This window comes from Neodiprion pinetum, chromosome 7 (assembly GCF_021155775.2).
Source record: "Neodiprion pinetum isolate iyNeoPine1 chromosome 7, iyNeoPine1.2, whole genome shotgun sequence".
NCBI classification, from domain to species: Eukaryota; Metazoa; Arthropoda; class Insecta; order Hymenoptera; family Diprionidae; genus Neodiprion; species Neodiprion pinetum.
The window spans coordinates 9,289,196-9,312,363 of NC_060238.1; the positions used below are offsets into that span (position 1 = coordinate 9,289,196).

At 38.7% G+C, this 23,168-nt stretch overlaps 1 protein-coding gene across 1 annotated transcript in view; it reads right to left on the bottom strand.

Moving 5' to 3' along the window:
• Positions 1 to 23,168, bottom strand: part of kl-2 (dynein heavy chain 2, axonemal kl-2) — a 1,019,064-nt gene that overhangs the window by 627,368 nt on the left and 368,528 nt on the right. The window lies entirely within an intron of this gene.

The following is a 23,168-nucleotide window of genomic DNA, read 5'->3' on the forward strand; positions in this document are numbered from 1 at the left end:
CTGTTGTTAGCCTTTGCGTATCTATTCGAGCACTGTGACACACCACCACGAATACCTTTTTCGATAAACGTAACCATATCTATGTCGGTGAGAAGCTCGAGCTCGATGTCGGTACACTTTAACATCGCATCAAACGACAGACCGGGCGCGGTGTAATAATGTAACGGGTCCAGGGTGTACGTTGTCCAACAGCACTGTCGAAAGTTTTGAAAAACGTCGGCTAGTAAAAACACGTCCGTCTGTAAATACAAGTCCGAATACTTTTCCAAAGTTTAAACGTTAAAAGTTTGCCAAACTTCACATGCATGTGCATAGTCGTCGTCTGATATATCCCGATCATTCAATTTTGAGTAAAATTGTTGCTTCGATGGTAAACGTCTGTCCTCGAGCTTCTCCCAACTGTCTATGTATTTGTACGGGAATACTCTTTTTCTGGTCAATAACTGAAATTTATCTGAGCTACGATAAAATTTTCGTGTGATTGATTTCTGATCATCACCGAGATACGTTGTTAATTTCTCAAGACTACTGAGCATGAAACGGTACGAATCTACGAATCTAAACTTCATATCTGTCCCCTTGACATATTTTGTGAAGGAAATGTATTTTTTTTTGTTTACGGGTCGAAGCTTAATTGTGCCCTCGAACGATGTAGCCAGTGCTTTGATCAGAAAATGTGAATCGTAACACGACAGATTGTGGAATATCACTGGGATAGTGTGCGAATTTTGGTAATTTAGATTGCAAACTCGATGAGCAGCACCTCGGTACTTTCCCGTGAAATGGCAATGATCACGATGTTTCACGTCTGTGAGTGTGAACGGTTTTTCACAAATGTGACACACTGTTGTTGAATAAAATTCGTTGATTTGATTGAAATTGAGCGGTTCCATCGGTACAACAGTTTTGAAATGAACTTCTAACTAATGTGCCAATTACGCTAACTCATTCACAAACCATTGAATGCAAATCTCTACACGACTAATTTTGAATATTGAAAGCGCATCTTCAAAGGTACAATGTAGATATTGAGCTATACTATACGGAAGATGCTTCTGATAAATTGTTCTTGTGTCACGAGCGCCGCATATTCACACCGAATATAACAATAATCATGTCAATAATTATTAATATCGATTTAGAGACGAGGAAGCATAGCTTCAAATACATTAGTTAATCCATATAAAATATTCTCCACAAACCAGTTCGTGGCACAACCAAAGCGCAACGGCGTAGTTGACGGTCAGCAACGTCAGCGTCTCCGCGCCCGCCAGATCCCGAATGTAATCAACACCGGGATGAGGCGATCGCGAGATCACGCGCTTCGAGGATGATCGTCGCGAGGCGAGCCTTTGTTCCAAAATTGTGAATTCAGCAAAAACCTCGCTTGCCGCCCGACGCTTCAAGGGGTGTCGGACGAGCGAGCGAAGTCAGTCCCGTTAGAGACCGCTAGAAAAAACCACATCTACGGAACCCGGCTCCTTCAAAGCTACCGCGTGTAGAGTTTATAAGTCCTTTTTCCGACACCGATGATTAGAGTGTAATACTCCCATTCTATACGCGTCCGGAGAGGCTTTTCGCGTCGCGAATTGAGTTTTATGAAGCTAGATTAAGTGCAGAACTTCGTGCCACGAACTCCTTAGAGAAGTGTAGCGTATAATGTATGTTAGTGTTGCTATTGAGTATAATCGTGCGAGAGCGTGAGCCATTCGGACTGTAACCACCGAAAAGTGAGTAGTTGAATGAGTGGGAACAACTAGATTAAGAACGTTTTGTAAGCTTCCTTGTCTCGAATCTTCTCTTGCTTTTCCTTCATTTTGATTCCATTAAAAATTGGTTACATCATAAAAGTTTCTAAAAACATGAATATTGAATCCTTCAACTCTATTCCCGGGATCGCCCTGTAGAGGACGATCATCCCCTGACCCACGTAAAAATGAATATAAACCTCTACAGATACCTAGAGGGTTAAGTCGTCGCGTGCTAGACCGCTCCGCACGTGACATTTGTACCCATCTTTTTGAGCGTAGGTTCCAGTCAACATTCGAGATCCGCGTAAATGCAGAATGGAACGGTTTCTTTGTGCTTGAAATTTTTCAATTTCAGTATCTTTTCCACCTCTATAGGTAGAATAACTTTCGTTTTGTTTAAATTCATGCAATCTACATTGTGCTTTGTCAAACACTGTTCAGAATGAAAGTGAGTCAAACATCTATCACATAACCAAGTACGGGACTTGTGCTCAGAAATTTGAGATCTTGTTAATCGAGACAGATTTCGGACACAAGTAAAATGAAAGATTCTATTTTTTCCATAATTATCCATATCGACCTCATCATCGTCATCGTCAGTGATTTCAGTTTCTATCGCCAAAAGATGAATTACAGGTTTATCAGACTCATTTTGACTCAGGTGAATCGGTACTATTTCACTTTTTTTCCAATCACCTTGGTCTATACCATAAACGTTAATTGCAAGACCGTTAAGCTTCTCAAATTTTGAAATGCTGTTTTTGTCTAGAGACATAGGAAACTTTATACCATCATACCGTAGCACTGAGCTGAAATGCGGGTACGAGCTGGTCGCGTTGGGATTGTTGTTGTCGGCTGGGAACAGAGCTGCGGTGACCGACCAAAGAAAGCAGTAAGAGTCGTTGTTTCTGATGTTTACCGCAGCCTTCTTATCACTGATATGCTTGGGTAACGGGGTGTATATATATAATATGTTCTTCTCGAATTAGGGATTAATGGCGAGTTAATAAACGGATGGTTTCTCTGTAAAACAAAGTTTTTCTTTAATCACGTTTTCTCCAAAATCTTACAAACTTGATAATCAACAATATCTTATATTCTAGCTTTTAACCATTACCTGTAAAACAAAGAAACAACATTCAATGTTTATTTTCCACGCTGTTCTTTCTTTATTTCACTTCTGTTGTTATATTATTTTATGGAGCTCTTCTTCGACCAACTTTTCTCCCCACGTGTCTCTCCTTACGTAATGCCTCTCTGTCGCACAATCAGATGCCTGTTTTATCTACCCGCACTTCGTGCGGGAGATTTTGAATTAGGAGATTGAGGGAGTGCAATGCGTCTACCTTACATATAAACACACCGCCTCGTAGTGGCACGTACTTGTTAATGCTGACGGTAAGGTTTATAATTTCAAGTAATGACCAGCCTGAATCCTTTCCCTGGAAATCTTCCACCTTTTCCAACAAACGCTCCGTCGCGTTTTCGATGAATCATTCGTTGATATCCGTTGTCTGGAGGATGATATCATTTCTCGTATTGAAAAATTTGATCTCTTCCACCGTGCGATCATCTTTTCTAACTTTAAATTTACAAGCCAGAATAACGTTGGCTTTCAAGCTCCTGTCTTTCTTCAGAGCGTTTTTCAGTCTCGTCACAGCTAGTACCTTTGCGTCTTCTAGAAATCTCTCCACATCTTTATGCTTTAAATTGACGATGGATCCAGTTCGAATTCTCCCCTTGAAAGCTGATTCCAAATCTTCCCAGTGAACTCGATCGCTTCTTCATACTTTCCGTGTACCTCCACCCGTTCTCTGAAGACGTTTGAATTTTTCCGCGAGCGCTTTCAAGAGTCCGATCGTTGTGATAATTCTCGTCTTTTCTCCAATCGATGAAGCCTTTCGCAAAATTTTGTTCAGAAGCCGAATATTTTGACTTCCAAATTTTATCCATTTCTGAATCTCTGCTGTTGATGATGATTTGTCCAAGATTTTGTACCCCGATTCCATAATATCGATCAATCTCAAATACTTCGCGGATTCCATCTTGAGCTTTTTCCTCACGTATACTTGACAAGTTGTGACTTAATGATCGTTTGCATTGACGAGCGTCCTTTTTATAGGACAACAGTACGTATGTTTGTGTATGCGCGCGCACCTTTTAGCATTCCCAGAGCCACAGTAACCCAACACCGCAGATCCATGGCTCTAAATGTACCGCGGCTATCGGTCGACCTTGCACTCTGGTCTTGACTGAACCCGTTCAAAATTCATCGTTGAGTTCACACGACAGTTACAAGCAAAAAAATGTCACGTGGTTGATATCAAACCGACATCCGAGCAAGTGAAAAACAATTCTCAGAACCATTAATTTTGGAATGTCACGTGGTTGATAACGTGGGAAAAGAATGTGGGGGTGGTTGATATTACACATCAGCAGTCCTACCGTGGAAAAGGAATTCGGAGTGGTTAATGTTAGACATCAGCAGTTCTATCGTGGGAAAAGAATGCGGGACGGTAAAAAAGTTCTCGCCCCCGCTGCACCCTCTACCGTTGGCAGACGAGCACTACATAAACACTTTGACCTTTGGCCGGTAAGATTGTCGGTAAAACAGCACGATTTTGACCTTCAACCGATAAGAATTGTTGGTAAAGCAGTGCGATTTTTACCGTCGACCGATACAACTGTCGGTAAGGTTGCACGGTTTCAATCTCAAGTCGGTACGGCAGACTGTGACGTCATCGTGGGAAAGGGTTTGAGTCTAAGGAGAATGTCGGTAAGTGTCGGTAACAGGAATCTGTAATTCGAACCACCATTGCTATACTACTAAAATTATTGCGTCTATCCCGAAGGTGATTCTTTTTATTAATGAAAATCAACTAATAATCATCTTTCCACACCCAGTTATACGAACTCTACAATATTATATATATAGTGTACGTCAAACTGCTATTAACCTCCGCTGAGGACTCACCGTTGACACTTGGGCAGGAGTCTGTAATTAGTCTAAATTCAGATAAACGATAGTAAATGATATTCGTTGGGTACCAGACGCTTCAGCGTTAATTTCTAGGTTAAGATACGATACGATAGTAACACCGGTACACAAGAAAAAGGTGGTCTGTACTGTGACGATATTATAGATTCGAAAGTGCCCGCGAGGTTTTGCTTGACACAGCCATCTCGATCCAGACGTCAGGCGGGAGAAACGGCTGAGTATTTGAAAGAGTCTACGGGAAGACGCCCAACCAACCGCTATATAATTCCCCGTAGTGATTATTTAAGCATTGTGAACGAGAATTAAAATTTAAATTCACACATCGACCTCGCCAGTTAATATCCATTCGAATCTAAACGTCATTACGGAATCGCCATGAAGAAAAGTCAAGAAGAACGTGGATTCCAAAATTTTATAAAAAGATTCGCGAAATCACATACGACGGAGCTGCTGCCGAGTAGTAGATCAAGGGATCAGTGATTTTTTATATGTTTATGACTGAATAACTTTTTACCTCAGCACTGTACCCAATTTCATATCCCAGTGTAAATTCCGGCGTATTTTATCTTAAAGGGAGGTTCTAGTCAAAATCGACCAAAAAAAATTATTTTTTTGTATTGCTTTATTTTCATCCTTAAGGTCCTAAAAATATTAAAAACCATGCAGACATTGGGGATCGTCATGGGGATAAATAGTAAAAACTTTGCTGCGAAGACAGACGATAAACGCATCACAACAGCGGAGGCGAATCTATCAGTGTTGGTGAAAAAGGCCAGAATTGACAAAATCAGCACCAAAGTTCAGCAAAATATGCTTTTTGAACATGAGGAAGAAATCCTGTATGGTGCGGGAATAGCTGATTAGATGTAAGTGTCAAAAAAAAAACATTATATACGATTTTTTCTTCGTCAAACTTTAAACGCGATTTTCTCGAAACACCTTTTTTTTTGTGCGCGGGGCGCGATTCCGCTTCAACGACTACACCGATTTCGACGTTTGGCGGCTCAAATTGAAGCTTATTCAATTTAGGTGGCTTTCAGGAAGCGTTTTTTGTCAAAAAAAAATGTTGAGTATTGTTTTTTTCAACGTTAAAACAAATAAAAAGAGGCAAAAAAGGTGTTTTTTTTTTCAAAGGGTCCCCATTTTTTCTAAAAAGGGTTTTTTGAAAATGGGAAATTCATAAGGCCCCCCAAATTTCATCTACTTTAGGATTTTTTTTGGCTTTTTCGTTTCGGATCACTTGGCAGGGCTGTAGAGTGCCCCGCGCACACTGTCCACCGCCGCGCACGACCGTCGTCAGTGAGGGCTGGAGCTGCCATTTTGTATTATTTTTACTCGAAAAAACTTTTTACAATATAGACAAATAAATGCCACAAAAGTATTTTAAAAAAATACGTATGTACTCTCAAAAAAAAATAATGAAATTACGCACATTTTCGGGCCTCTGGACTAGAACCTCCCCTTAATTTACTTGTGAATGTTTGGGATGAATGTGTTATTGTAATCGTTAAAACAATGGACAGGATTTAAAGAGTTTTTATATGTTATTTATATTTTAGTTATATTTCATGTACATTTTATTTATATTTTATTTATATTCCATTTATATTTTATTTATATTTCATTTTTTCCATTTATAGTCAGTGTCATATTTATTATCGTACTCGTTATCATTTTTTTTTTTTTGTAAGCCTGTCCATTGAATTCATATTTTTTCTTTTATGTTGACAATAGCTTCAAATTTTTCACGGTCCCCTTATTTATATTATTTATCTCCCCTTATTGACATATGTTTTTGACCCCCCACATGAAGCAGAATATAGGCAAAAACAAAAAATCAAAAAAATTATTTACAGTACATTTGACCAGACCCATCCAGGATTACGAATTTCGATGCGCTGAGTCCAAATCTGAAGTTAGTTTGGCTCGTAACACCTCCAAATTTCGAGTAAACTGAAAAAAGCGCTGAAAATCGCTAAAAACTTCGGCATACTAAAAAAGTGTGCAAAACCGGAGCTCGATCGGATTCATACTTTTTGAGAAAAGCTATTCGTTATTAAAAAACCGACTTTTTTGCACGGAATTTTAGGGCGGGAATATCATCAAACAGCAACAAAACTGGAAAAATATTAATCCCGGAGAATTCCACTATCGTGTACACTATGAGGAAAAATGATTTTTTACAATTAAGTGAGTGTAAAATGATTCCAAAAGGGGGTACGTTTATTATTCGCTATCAAATGGAATTACTCCGCCAATTTTCATGTTACAGTGAGATTCGAGATTAGCATTATTGAAAAGCTGTTATTTTTGAACAAAATTAGAAAAAAAAATTGTTAATTTAAAATTAATTGAGGAGGGAGATAATTTTTTTTTTAACAATTAATACAGCTGCTCTTTTGAACATAGAGAGCTAAAATTTGGGTACAGTATATACCAAGACTCTCACTAACGGCCATAAAATTTTCGAAGACATTACTCACGAATGGACTGTTCATTTTTGCGGTTAATTTACGGACAAGATGTGTGGCCGTGTATGGCGACGGAGTGGGAGAAATCCATCTCCGCCTGGGAGACGCTCCTGAAAGTGGATTCTCGGGTTCAAATTCGACGAACTTGGAATATCTCTTGAAGAAATGAACGTATCGAGATGTTTTTTTTCTTGTAATCTGGGCTAACTTTTTCCGCTGATCGTGAATTGGCTATCAACATTTCAAAAAAATATTTTTCAAGCTCGAAATTTTGTTAACTAATTTTGCTTTTTTCACTCATATTGAACCAATTTTCGGATTTAATGTGAAGAGCCTTTCATCGTTGTCAAGTTCCTCAATGACTTGACCGAATAAAATCGACTCAATGAAAAATATATTCTTTCCGGAGCACGAGTCATTACGTTTTGAGGAAAAATCAGAAAATAAGGGACAGAACATCTGGAATAAATACGAAACGTATTTAGGTTTCAACATAGCATATTTATTACAAAAAAGGTTATGAAAATTACCGAAGCAAAAAATACGAACGTAAAAAGACCTTGAAATTGAGGCATACTTTTTTTTTTAACAAACGATTCTTAAAAATATGGATACATACAATACAAACGTACAAAATTTCATGTCATTTAATTTCTAAAGGGTAATTAAATCCAAATCAATTCTAAATCTTCTAATCGAGCACTCTTTATCGTTACTTGCAATTCGCTTTCGCTCCCGTCACATTCAATAACTGCACACTGTTCTGTAGTGACGGTGTCAGAGTCATTGTTGACATCATCGATGTCACAGCTGTTTTCACCGATGTCGATGACGTCTACATCAATGTTTGTGCATGGCATCTCACCATGGCAGTTGAAGCACAAGCTCGAACAGCATAAGCCGTACCTTCTACATCCGCAAGTGGCTTTGCAACCAGTTGTACATCGATAAGTGATGATTTTTAGTAAATTGTCGGGAATCAAGGATTCACTGGTACGAACTGATACTAAACCACTTGCAGATGGTGCCCACTCCTTTCCGTCTTTTTCATTTCCAAACTACACCTGAAGCTGATGGTAAACTCGAACCGAATGTTGTTCACCAGCAGCTTTAGTCGGTCGTAAACTTTCTAATGTTGAGGTTTTTCTTAAAGTGGACCTTTGAAAATGCAAAAAAAATGCAACTCTTCGAGGCTGGCGCTTTATTCTTTCACAGCATACATTTTTGTAATTATTTCAGTGCCACTTCGTGCTATTTTTTCCGGGTCAGCTTCCTCATCATAAAAATTTTTGGCCAACGCCTGAAAACGACAAATTATTGCAGGTTACACCCAATATTGCATGAGAAGGCAAAAAATTGTTACTTTACGATAGATATTTTGTCAAATATAAATTGCAATATTTGTCAGAAATTGATACAATGTAAAGAAATGAAAATATTATTCATAATTTCGTAATTTTTTTATGTACACATTCCGATACATACAATTTTACAAATCCTAAGATTTTTTGAGTTGCTTTGGCTTTATTAAATACTAGGGGCTCCGCCCCTGCACGCTTCGCGCGCCAACCCCGGGTCGACGCTTCGCGCCTCACATATTGTTTTATTTATGTAATCATAATTTTTTTTTTTCAAATCGGGGCAAGCATGATGAATACAAAGGGTTGTGGAGATATCTACAAATCCGTAAGAATCACGTTTAACGGGCTTCTACCCCCCGTTGAAATCACGATCAACCGCTTTTCAACCCCTTATTGCCTAAATTTCTAAAAACGCAGAAAGTGCTTTTTAGGCATTTATATTATGAACTGTTTGAATCAAAAATGTCTCATCTGTGTGCGGAGATATCGTCGAATCCGTGAAAATCACGTTTAACCACTTTTCACCCCCTTAGGGTTCGAATTTCTAAAAATCGCTTCTTAGTGGGTGCTTACGTTCCGAGGGGAACATGCATCCTGAATTTCACGTTTCTATGTCAAGGGGCTTGGGCTGTGCGTTGATCGTTCCTTTATACATATATAGAAATTATTATTACAAATACAGTGGCGTGGATTTTTCTCGCTCCTCGGTCACTCGGAGAAAATGACCGAGAACTTACCGCGTGCACAGTAATTTGGCGTCCACGATGTACCCTGTATCTATAAACAATATCGCTAAGTTTTGTTGGGCGCCTGGCGTGATCAACACGCCTCGAAATCGTTGATGCCCTATACCTCGGGAATATGCTCGGTAGCTTAGTACCGCGGAGAGGGGAGGGGTAATTTTTGGAGAGAAAGAGAGAGAGACACTCGAAAACCACACGCTACTTAACGGAAGAAGTAAAATAGAATCTTAAATTTCACAATAGCGGTGATACAAAAACAAAAAAAAAATAATCCAAAAGTCGTTCGTCGCGATTCTAAAAATAAACAGAAGATTACACGTAACTTACGCTATTCCTAACTCTACTGAGCTCGCGGCTCCCTAACTAAAATCCCACTCGACAATCACAAGATCTCCCTACGTTATTCTCAATTTGCGAATTCCCCATTTTTCCTCAATAGCGATAATTGCTCGAAACCGAAACTGAAACTACTTTCTCGACGGTGCGCCGTCGGGCTACCGAACAGACGGCGTCGTCAATCTCACCCAAGATCTCACCCGACTCGAAGCTTCGACGCTACCGCGAACTGCCTTAAATCTAAACGTGACAAATGAACTTAATCGAAAGCTTATTTCCTATTTATTTTAACTAAACAAATCCTTATACGCCACTATACTTCACATGCAACCAAGACTCAATATTCGAACTTCTCGTCTCAACCGCTGCTCAACGCAACGGCAATTTCGACTATACATCACCGCAACTCGACTCAACACTATCTCAAATAAACGGCAACTTAACTAAGCGCAAGCGCCACTAAATGCAACCTCAACTAAACACAATCTCAAAGTAAAATAACTCAATTCACATCATCTTAACTAAACGGGTACGGAACTAAGCGCAGGCGCAACTAAATGTAACCTCGACTATTCGCTATCGTAACGCATCCGAAATCAAACCTTTTCAAAATTTTCGAAAACGTTATTCGCTAATCCGAGCACTCCAATTCGGCACTTCCCGACCTACTCGAGAGGTGACACTGAAAAACCCGATAATGCGGCTCGACCCGGTACAGCGAAATTCTGCTGTACCAAATTTCAAAAACGAGAGAGACTTAACTGAAACCCGTGACTCTACTCAACTTTCCCAAGAACTCAAAAGTTAATCTACTCTAAAACACGTACTCAGGCTACGGTCATCAAGCAAAAGAATCAGCAAAAGAATTTCGAGTACTTTTCTACAACGCAAATCCGAAACGGCTATCCGTTACTCGGCAAGCCTATTCGTAATTATGCTCAATATTCAAGCGCGGGTATAGAAGCAGCGCTTACCTTCTACATCCTTTCAACGCTAAATCGCAATTTCGTTTTACACGTAGCCCCATGACGCCTTTGTGGTGAGCGTGATGCTCCCTCGTCGCTAGTTGGTCCGTCGCAAGTTCGCTGGTCAATCGTTGGCGGGATGAAGGGGGAGAGGCTGGAGCGCGCCGGCCGCCAGCGGGATTCGCGTCCACCTTGGATTCCCGCGATGCGGGGATCTGCGTTGGCTTCCCCTCCGCAGCCTCGACATCCTTCGCAATTGTCGCTAGTCCGCCATTCCGCAATTTCCTTAAATTGTCGACTTCTTGCCTGATGCCGTTGTTGCTCGAAAAATAAAAAAAAAAAACAAAAACCGGAAATATCTTACGCTATTCGCTAAGTTGTCCCCTCTCGTAGTTTCGGATGTGTGACTCTAGCCCTCACGCTCTTTTGCAAAGACTTCGCGACTCAATTTCGGAAATTCCTTAATTTTGGTTCAGCCCAGGGTTCAAGGAGCCCCTTGTAACGGGTATCAAAAATGCCACGTTACAATACTTACCAAAATTATTTTTATCACATTAAAAATTTTAAACACAGCGCAATTTGGCAAATTTCACCACTAACTGACTACACGATGTGAGCAGCGTTGCTTCTCTGATGAGACTGACGAAACGAGCCTCTCGTCAGACCCCAAATGTAGCTGAACCCTCGAGCAGCTGCTCTAGCCTGCTACCTGCATGAATGAGAAATCGGCACCGTCTTCGAAAGAAACTAAACCGGAGACACTTCAGGTTTAAAAAACCCTTCTTCCAACCGTACGTCGTATAGAAATCACTAAATTGATATCAAGTACAACTAAGAGTTCGGAAAACATTTTGAAATCGAAAACTTGTTTGAATATTTCCTTTTACGTTTGTATTTTTTATTTCGGTATTTTTTATAACTTTTTGTCGTAATAAATATGCTTTCTTTGAAAGTAATTACATTTTGTATTTATTTCAGATGTTCGGTCTCTTATTTTTCGATTTTTCCTCAGAATGTAAAAACCCGTGCTTCGGAAACCATATATCTTTTATTGAGTCGATTTTTTCGGTAAAGTCATTGAGACTAAATCAGAAAATTGATTTAATATGAGTAAGAAAAGAAAAATTAATAATCAAATTTCGAGCTTAAAAAATATTTTTATTGAGATGTTGATAGTAAGTTCACGATCAGCGGAAAAACTTAGCCGAGATTGAAAAAAAAACATCTTGATACGTTCATGTCTTCAAGATATATTCCAAGTTCGTGGAATTCGAACCCGCGAATCTATTTTCAGGAGCGTCTCCCAGGCGGAGATGGATTTCCCCCACTCCGTCGCCATACACGGCCACACATCTTGTCCGTAAATTGACTGCAAAAATGGACAGTCCATTCATGATTAATATATATACTGTACCCAAATTTTAGCTCTCTATGTCAAAAGAGCAGCTGCAATAATTGTTGAGCAAAAAAACATTATCTCGTCCCCTAATTAACTTTGAAAAAATTTTATGTTTCTAAATCCATGTAAAAATAACAGCTTTCCAATAACGCTAATCCCAATTCTGTTACATGAAAATTGGCGGAGTAATTCCGCCGCATAATGATGTTCACTAATCCATCTCTTCCTTTGCCCCGCACAGGTCTACGCAGACCTCTGGGAACATAGCCTAATGGGTATGGCGGGAACTGGCAGTGAAAAATAGATTAAAAAAAAAAACTCCATTTGTTTGCGAGTAAAAAACGTACCCCTTTTTTAAAGTCATTTTACACCCACTTAATTGTAAAAATCATTTTGCCTTATAGTGTACACGATAGTGGGACTCTTCTGGATTAATATTTTTCCAGTTTTGTTGCTCTTTGATAATATTATTATTATTTGATATTAATATTAAAGTCGGTTTTTTTAATAACAAATAGCTTTTCTCAAAAAGCATTAATCCAATCGAGCTCCGGTTTTGCACACTTTTTTAGTATACTAAGAGACATATATTACGAGACTTTCAAAGATGTAAATGCATTATAGGATGAATTATTCGTTATTATAGAAATGGCCGTTTAGCAGGTTTTTATTACTTTGCATGATAACAAGATTAATCAATCTCAATTTGTAACTGGCCAAATTGTTCTTTTTTCTAATACTTACAAATTCTTATAAACCTTTTTTCTCTTCGATCAATAGTTTCCTCGCTATTGCTCAAAAACATCGTTTCACCAACTTTAAACGCTCCGCATTTTTTTTTTTTTTTTGCCAAGAAAATCGTGGTCGGAAACACATAGAACTTCATCCCGGCCATCAGTTCTACGGCCATCAGCTCTTCAAGAATATATAGGTCTCATCCGTCCGGAATTTGTGTCATAAAAAGACATTTTTTCGGCTTTATTTCTTGGACTGTATTGAAAAGTTTTTTCTTCGAATGATCTATGCAGTGGATTCCTCTTTCGTTTTATATTTTCTTTTGTCATTTTTCTCTTAAGGGTCCAGCAAAAATCAACCATCATGTTGACGTTCCACCTGCCTTGATACCGATTCTCCATTTCACTTATGTCTTGATGAAATCGTTCTCCGTGTTCTTCACTGTAGTCTCGAAGGTTTTGAGAAAAGTAGTCGAGATAAAAGTCAAGGAAGTGCAATTGAGGATTTCATCCAAAACTATCTTCAAATTTTCGTAAGACCTATCGCTTTTTCTTGTAACCAGGGCACCTCCCGTGGTGACGGTGGGCAACAGAACCGTCTGCCAGAGTCATAGGGTTAACGGCATGTATGCCGTCATGGCAGACATAAACAATGAATGCTTCACGGTGCAGGAATTTGGAACCCCTAGTATCGGCGTGTGGTCAGGGTGAGAAAGCAGACCCGCAGGCGTCGTTATCAAGCGACCGCAGCTCTACATTCAGGGACGGATTTCGTACTAGGCTGACTAGGCTACAGCCTAGGGCGGCAGATTTTTGGGGGCGACAAATTTCTGGTCAAAAAATGATAAGCAGGAATAACAATTGTAATAAATTTTATAGGTTAAATTCGAAAGTTGCGAAATCTTTCTTTCGATCAAATTAAATTTTTTAGTGGAAGAAATATACAATGTAAATGTAATATTGGATTTTATTTTTTCAAATACATATAAACGTATACAATGCATGAGATGCGGTAGCCGGCTTTAACGTGCTTATGCCTGCTTACGCGCCAGCCACTTTTAGCGTGCTCATGCCTGTTCTCCAGGTTCCAGCTTGGGAGCACAGCATTCTAACATATATCGCTTGACAATTTACGGTATGATAACACGAAGCGGCGGAGCACTGAAGTATTTTTAACGATAGCAAATATATATGAAGTATTGCATGCCGACTGAGAGGACATTTTCCCTCACCCCCGCCAATTTGCTTCATTATTTTGTATATGATTTGACAACCTAAAAAAAGCACTCACCATTTTTTCATATTTTTCGTTCCAACCATTCTTTTTTTAGAAAATGTTACAAACCCTTCTATGGTCCTGTTACGCCCCGACGTACCGCCTTGGCGTACCTTTTTCAAAATTCCATTTCATTTCATTTCTTTAATTTCTTCAATGCACAGATATCATTTCATCAAAATCTCATATTCTAATAACGGCGAGTTCCACCCCTCCTGGCAAAAGTCACGTAGAGACCAACAATGATCCCTAGTATAAGGTTTAACTTTCGTTTATTTAGCTGGTACCAAGAACTGAGATGGGAGACTGCTGAATTAGCATCAGTAGCGCTCAGCCTGGAAATATACCTCTTTTTCAGTTAAAATTATAATCAACTAGCGGACCCGACAGACTTTGTCCTGTCAAGAAGATTTGTAATGTGGCAGTTTTTTGTTCCTACCTATTCTATCGTCGGGGCAAAAAATTCTCCTGAACAGAACCGTCCACCCTGGTGATAGGGCGTTGTGAATAAAAAATAATTAAATAAAATATATATAAGCTAAAATAATTATGAATAACTGCTATAATACATACCTTGAAAGTTGGCATAAAATTTTCCCGAACTACATTTGTTGCCCCAAATGAAGTCATTTAAAAGCAATTGTTATATTGTTGGATATTTGTCAAAAAATGTATGGACTCTGTTCCTATTCCTGAAACCAATGAGTTCAATGGCTCTGGTGGTGGATCCAATGGTATCAATTTCACTTTACCATTTGCGCAACACAATCCATTGGCTTCGTTTTTGTATTTCAATGCCTTACAATGTGAGCAAACAGAGTTCATAGAACCAATAACAACACATTGGTAGTTACTGTAGTCAATTGACACATCGTAATTGAAAGCAGCTCGATTCAAACTTGCGCGATTATTAGTTGAATGTCGCGCTTGCGCTTCACGCGTTTGTGATATCCGTATTCTTTCACGTTCATTTCGGTCGTCACGTTCTTGTGCAGTATGATTAGATCGGTAATTAGCTTGGTTTGTAGCATTTCGGGTTCTTCTACCTAAATTGCTTCGTCTTATAGGAGGCATATCAAATATAAATTATTGTGTCACATGCAATAATTAGTGATCATAGGTAACTAAACACTCTGCACAAAACACGATATACGAATTTGTTTCGTGTATCAGACAGTATCAGTTGACAAAAGCAAACTCAGTAGAATAAGTAACAGAAAATCCAAGAAAACAACACTTGTACACCGGCAAATCGACATCGACAGTTTTTTTTTTCTATTTTGTGACTATTCAATCTGGTCGGGTCCGCGATATCACTTTTGTTGAGTTTCGGAACGCGGCATTAAATCCGCCAACGATGTATTCTGTGCTCCAACGCACACACGCACACTGTATTGATATGATTGAATTTCAACTTTGTATAGCGGTAATAAAGTGGAAATTGACTCTTTGACGTTAGAAACACACCTACATTGCTTAAACAACAGTGAGTGCTTGTAATTTTATATGAACTTTATACAATAGCAATAGAGCTCAAATTGACTCAACGTTTTAGTTAGAAAACGTTTGTATGAGAAAAAGAAAAGGGCTGTTTTTACGGTTTTTCCGGCAATTATTCAAATTTTTCTCGCCGTAAAAACTATCCTTGAACTTCAACGAACATTTAAAAAAAGAATTGGCCAAATTGGTCCAGGCGTTGTTGAGTTATGCGCTTACCAACACATTTTGCGATTCATTTTTATATTATAGAATAACTAGGATAAACCACTACCTTTGGAACCACCAAATTAAAATAGATCACTTATTAGGATGTATGGATGAATGTGTGAACATTGCATGTAAATATCTTTTGTTCATATTTTCAATGTGTCACCGACGAGATTGAGAATCGTCGGAACACCGTCGAAGAGCTAGAAGTAACGCTGACCATGTGGATTTGGGCACCAGGAGGTCGCCCTCGCACCTCATTGGCTAATTACCGTTGTAACTAATTACAACTGCAGCTCCTTGGACCCTCGGGCCCAAGAAGCCGCGTCTTTCGTCTGTCAAGTCGCGAAGTGCGTGGACGTAAACCCGGATTAGCCCTCTCGAGCAAGAGTAGCGTTTGGAAAATCTTAGTTGTGACCGGCCTAAAGTCTCGCGCTAATTCGTCAAATTCCAGCATTCAGTTATTCTGTTAGCTGCAAGAGACTCACTTTCTTCTACGTTTCCATCTTTTCTGTGCTTTACTAAATCTCATCATTTCGCGAATAGACATTTTTATGCCATTCCATTTTCCATAATCAAATTGAGTTCGGCCCTGATTCAACCGAATAAGGTAATCTTAAGTAATAATAATAATAATTACACTATCGTTTTTAATAAATAAATCGTTGCAATCAATTTTAACTTATCATCAAAATCAGAAAACAGACACTTTCAAACTTTCGATAATAAGATATTCCAAATCTACAAAGACTAAGTAACCGACGTTCAACACCGTTCGATTGATCAACTCTTCGAAACTTGAGGTGAGGCCCCTGGTCCAGAATTCTACCGACGCAGATTGACACGATCCGACGGCTCTCAATCTCGTCGACCGATTCACCTAAAGCTAAGTCAATCCGAGTGTTAATCTTCGAAATTGAACGAATTCTTGTTTCACCTTTATAATCAAAATGTACTTCAGTAATTTTCATTCAAAACCAAGTCTAGAATTGGTGGCTAGCTTCACTACCCCCAATTAAATCGTACTTATTATTTCCAAGAATTAACGAATAAGACTTAACAATAGTATATATAATTGATTTAAGACAATCTAAAAAGAGAGATACAATACAATAATCACGACCAGCTAGTTAACCATCGTTCAGAGTAGATGTTCCTGGTACCAAATAATAATATCCATTAGAATAGAATAACACACGATTTATATCACTTGAACACTTTATAAATTGTTATTTTCGGCTCATATACCATTATCACCATTGATTGTTACCAGACATTTCAATAACCAAATCGAAACAGAATATACTTCATCTTTTACCAGTCAAATCATATTAAACATTTATTTTGAACGACCTTCTTCCCATTTTTATTATTGTAAAATTGCCTCAACAATTTAAACAAACCTCACAGACCTGTACAGGACTATAGCAACACGATCCTACAAATTACCGGCTTATCGAAAGGTAGGTCTTTTTCTTAGTTTTAATAATTATTCATTGTCGTTACGTGGGAGCTAGATTATTCAATTAATCATTAACTACCACCGCTCAGTACACCCTCACCCCCACGTAACAGTCCTGAAAAAACGCAATTTTTTATTTTTTTACAAAAATTCACATAATTTCTGGGTCCCAAAACAAACATTTTGAGCCATAGTTCAGAGTTGAGAATTGACATCTCGTATTTCTTGAATATTTTTTTAAAGAAATAATTTTTCTTATTTTGTATGTATACAAATTGCAAATTTGCTTCATTATTTTTTATATGATTCTACAAATTAAAAAAAGCACTCACCATTTTTCTCAGATTTTTCGTCCCAACCATTCTTTTTTTAAAAAGTGTTACAAATATAACATATTTTTTGTATACGTACAAAATAAGAAAAATTATTCTTCTGTTACGTCCAGCATACCACTTCTTTCTATTTTTCCTACTCGCTAACTTTTCCACCGTTCTTATATGAATCTCATGGTCTCTGTTCTGTCCTCTTATCTCTACCTAGTGTCACGCTATTCACTATCGCGCTTACTCAACTAATTCCATTCCCTTCCTTCAGCATCTACACACCTTTTCTGGATCCCGTACGTTTCAAGTCTCTAGCGGCACTCCTATTCTAACTCTCGACAACTTCACATCTAGACTTCTTATACGTCTTTCGCACAGCACAATTCATTCCTACAAGTATTTCAACTTCTATGCAATGAACATATAATCGATTTATCAAACATATCCAAGGTTATTCAATCCTCATCCTGATTTCTGGTTGACCGAGAACGTAAAAGCGAAGCCAACCTATTTACTCCTACTGCTCAGGAGTGAACTCTACTCACGGACGTAACACCTCTAAAAAAATATTAAAAAAATACAAGATATCAATTCTCCACTCTGAACTATTGCTCAAAATGTTTGTTTTGGGACCTAGAAATTATGTTAATTTTTGTAAAAAAATAAAAAATGGCGTTTTTTTTAGGACCATAAAAGGGTTTGTAACATTTTTTGAAAAAGAATGGTTTGGACGAAAAATCTGAAAAGAATAGTGAGTGCTTTTTTATGTTGTAGAAACATATAAAAAATAATGAAGCAAATTGGCCGGGGTCAGGGAAAACGTCCTCTCAGTTGGCATGGAATACCTCATATAGATTTTCAAACGCAAACGAAATTCTCCGCGAATTAGTAAGTATATCTCAATCAAGTCGGGTGACGACATGGATGATTTATTTCTCTTTATTGTTCAGTATCTACATCTACTGTGTAACCCCTTACTTTTCAGGACAGCACATGTACACGTTTACGCGGTGTGCGATTTTTATTATCGACGATGAGTGACCGGAAAAAAAAATCAGTGGCGCCGAATACAAAAAACGTGTCAAGCAAAAATTAGAAAAAGAAGATGAAGTGATCAAGAAAACCCGAAAATTGGACACGTTTTTTTCTACACCTGAAAAAAGTGCAAATGATTCGGATATTCAAGCTGTCCATCCTTCAACAATCAACGCCTGTGCATCTTCTTCTTCCGATGGAGGTAATGGTAATGTGACAGAATTGATGGAATTTTCTCTTATTCTGATTCAGCAGCAACAAAAAATGATTGTGAGTCGAGATCCAGCCAATGGGATAATAAATGATTTTACCAGAGACGAAATAGCGGCGAACGGCGTAAAACAAAATTGAGATACAGATGTTTCGTCCAGCAAGCGCGTATACGGTGACCAGACACGTTATTTATCACGATCTTTGTTCGAACGGTGTTTTGTTAATGGAGAGAAAAATCTCCGTAATTGGCTTATCTATTCAGAACACCGGTAAAGTCTACTATGGACCATGCCTGGCCTTCGACGGTGGGACACATTTTGGCAGCAAAGAAGGCTTTAGCGATCGGAAAAATACCTCTATACGGGTAGGCGATCACGAAAACTCATCGACGCATAAACTGTCTTTATTGAATATGAAAAGAAGGGGGACTTTTTGCGGCCGCGTTGACCTAAAGCTAACGCAACAGCTCGATGCAACAATTGTATATGGAGGAATATATTAAAACGAGTTGTGGCAACGATAAAGGCTCTTGTCTCGCGTGGTCTACCGTTCAGACGACATAATGAAAAGTTCGGTAAACCACACAACGGGAATTACTTAATGTCCTTAGAACTCATCGCAAAGTTCGATCCATTTTTAACTTAGGCAGTGGTCACACAAGCTATTTCTCTTCTTTGATTTGCGAAGAATTTATAGGGCTCATGGCAGAAAAAGTTATGAATACGATTGTAACGGAGATAAAATTGGCAAAATACTTCTCTATTATTGTAGATTCTACACCTGATATCTCTCATATTGATGTGCTAACTTCTGTCGTCCGATATGTACAGGCCAACGGTACACCCAATGAGCGCTTCTTCAAATTGATTCCGAACGCAGGCCATAAAGCTCTGGACATGACAAAAGCCATTACTGCTACGTTGGACGAATTTGCAATCGATATTGATAACTGCCGAGGCCAGTCTTACGACAATGCCGCCAATATGTCGGGTGCTTATAACGGATTACAAGCACAAATAAAAAAACTTTCACCTCACGCGGACTATATTCCCTGTGCAGCTCACTCTCTCAATTTGATTGGAGAGTCTGCGGCAGAAGAGTCCGAAGAGACTTGTTGGTTTTTCGCACTTTTGCAAAAGATCTACGATTTCTTTACCGCATCAACCCAACGCTGAGAAACTCTTCAGCAGCAGCGAACCTCGATGCAATAGTCAGAAGTGGAATCCGTAACAAATGTTACGCTGAAAAGACTGCAAAAGTTTATATGATTCCTGGGATAACATTGTGGGAGCACCGGACTGCATCGAAGACGATAAAGATCAGAAACCGAGCGTCAGATGCGAAGCCAAAGGTATTCGATTGAAGTTAGAGCGTTTAGAAACTGCTTTTACGGTTTATTTTTGGGGTTTCTCGCTCGGCAGATCCAATCTTGCCAATATGTCGAGACGATCTGAGAGTCGTGACAATCACAGTCATTACCGATAAGCTTCTTTGTGAGCTCCGAAAGCGACGTGAAGCATATGTGCGATATCACCATAAGTTTTCTTTTCTCACCGACTTAGCAGCGATTAGCTCGGTAGAAATAGAGGAAAAAGCAGAGAGCTTGCGGAAGGTCTACGCTTCAGATCTCGTGGAAAGTTTTTTCGATGAATGTCTTCATTTTCGTGCACACTGTTTATCAAGTGGAGAAAATTGGAATACGACTTTAAAGTTGTTGAAATGGATTCGTGATAGTGATATGCAAAGTGTGTATCGTAATATCGATATTGCTCTTGGCGTGTGTGTTTGTACGCCTGATACAAACTGTTCTGGGGAGCGGAGCTTTTCTTGGTTGCGCCGAGTGAAGAATTATCTACGATCAAAAATGAAGGACGATAGGCTCAACGCTCTGACTATACTCGGCATTGAGTCAGATTCGCTATCGTCCTTGAGATATGACGATTTGATTGATAGTTTCGCAACTCAAAAATCAAGGCGCGCAATACTATAAACTGTGAGCTATAATAATTGATAACTCTACGAACTACGAAGTAGCTGATGCAATGACGAAAATATAACAGGTAACAACCCAATAGTCATTCAATCATTACTAGTCATGATTTAATTTTTAATACTTAGATAACGGGATTCCAATATTATTTTCATCATCATAATAGTTTCCTGTCCGAGTACGTTCACGTGACATTAAAATAAAACAAAAAAAGGTCTTTGTGTAATATCGCACAATATGTACCAGAATAAAGTTATTTTTATATCCCTAGACATGAATGGTTTCAATATAAAATAAAAAAAAATAGGCACACCGTGCACAAAAAGAGCGAAAATCTGCCTCAAGCCTAGGGCGGCAAGATTATGAATGCGCCCCTGTCTACATTAGTGGGTAACTTGGCTTCTGTAGAGTATAATGTTAGAAGATGTCAATCTTACATGCTTAACAAATATCCTCGTGGTTTTGTTTTGTTTGTGGCGAGTTTGAAGTAACAAAATACTGAAGGCCTTTATCAGCCAAATTAAAATCGATCTGCGAAGATTGCTTCGATAATAAAATAACCAATTGGGATGCAAACTGGGTACCGCAGACCGCGTGTGGTCGGTGCCATATGATGTTGATCCGATGGGAAAGAATCAAAAAACCGGACAACTTGCAATTTATCAAACCGATGATATGATCTACACCTACAAATCAAGAAAACTGCTATTTTTGTTTGACGGACATCACATGTTTCATCACGACTACTGAAGCTAATATCAAGCACGCCAACATTAATTCAGTTGCGAAACCAGAAAAAATAGTAGTGGTAGATGATACTCTCACTTCCGAACAAAGGGATACGGAAGAGAAAGAAATGCAAGTCGACGAGGTCTTTCAAGAAGATAGTTCCGAGGATATAGAATATTTATAAGATGGTAAAAAAAAAGGTCTTGAAACCTTCAGTCAAAAAGAACTGAATGATCTCATACTAGATTTAGGATTACCTAAAGACGGAGCTAAATATCTAGCGGCAGTATTGTAAAATAAAAATTTGTTGGCTGAAGGAACATCAGCTTAGTATTATCGTGAGAGGGAAAAGGAGATTCGGCAATTTTTTGCAAACGATGAAGAGAATTCATTCGTATACAGTTCGGATGTAGAATGCTTGGTGGGTGTATTTAAAATGAATACATAGAAAGACTATGAGTGGAGACTTTTCATTGATTCGTCAAATAGAAGTCTCAAAGCTGTTCTACATCATAACGGAAACACATATGCACCTAGTTCAATAGCGCATTCGGCCAAATTAAAAGAGACGTACGGAAATTTAAAGATAGTTCTGGAAAAAATAAAGTATTCGTAACATCAATGGAAAGTTTGTGATGATCTAAAAATTAGAACACTATTTTCAGCTCAACAACCGGGGATCACAAAATATCCCTGCTTCTTATGTTTATAAGATAGTAGGGATAGAAAAAGACACTGATTTCCGATAGAATCGGAAGTTCAAATTAAACGGGATATGACAACTTTTCATGCCCATTATTCGAATGCAGGGTCCTCCAAATTTCAGTTTTTTCCATAGAGCCATTTCCGAGATCATCGCGTGAATTTGTCAGACTGACGGATAGAAAGACAGATCGACAAACTGACAGACCGATAGACAGACCGACGTCTATCTAAAAACGTGTTTTCGGGTTCTAGAGGGTCGAAAACGAAAGGATTCGCAACAGTTACTTTTTGACTACAACCAATACTTTTCTTATATCACCATAGGTGATGAAAAGTAAAAATAGAAGAAGAACCGGCTGCGCCGTAATGTTCTGCTTCGTACTGTATAAATATTTATGTATATTGTACAAGGTATAGGTGCACTTAGGGAAAATGAATCTGAGACGGCTAATTTTTTACACGACAGTTATGTTGGCAACACAAAGAAACCTATAGTGGGCTGAGCGCGAAACAAACTCAATCTCAATAAACATAACATGACCCATGACCGTATCAATCCAACAAGTCATTATACCCGCGGTATTCTAAGGTTAGATTCGACGGTCATGGGTTATGTTATGTTTATTGAGATTGAGTTTGTTTTGCGCTCGGCCGACTATGGCACTGTAGGTTTCTTTGTGTTGCTAACATAACTGCCTAGTGTAAAAAATTAACCGTCTCAGATTCATTGTCTCCAAGTGTACATACCTGATTAGTATGCACGCTTGTGTGAAGTCGTGCTTTGCACCCATTCGCTTTTTTGTTGCACCGCCAAAACTTGTTTTGTCCACATCTACTCTGCTCATCGAAAAGATACGAGTAACCATTTTCAACGTATTTTACATTGCCACGAGTGCAAACTAATTCTGCCTACATCTTATGTGATTGGATTACGATCCTCCGCTACTGAACGCTACCGTTCGTAGGACTG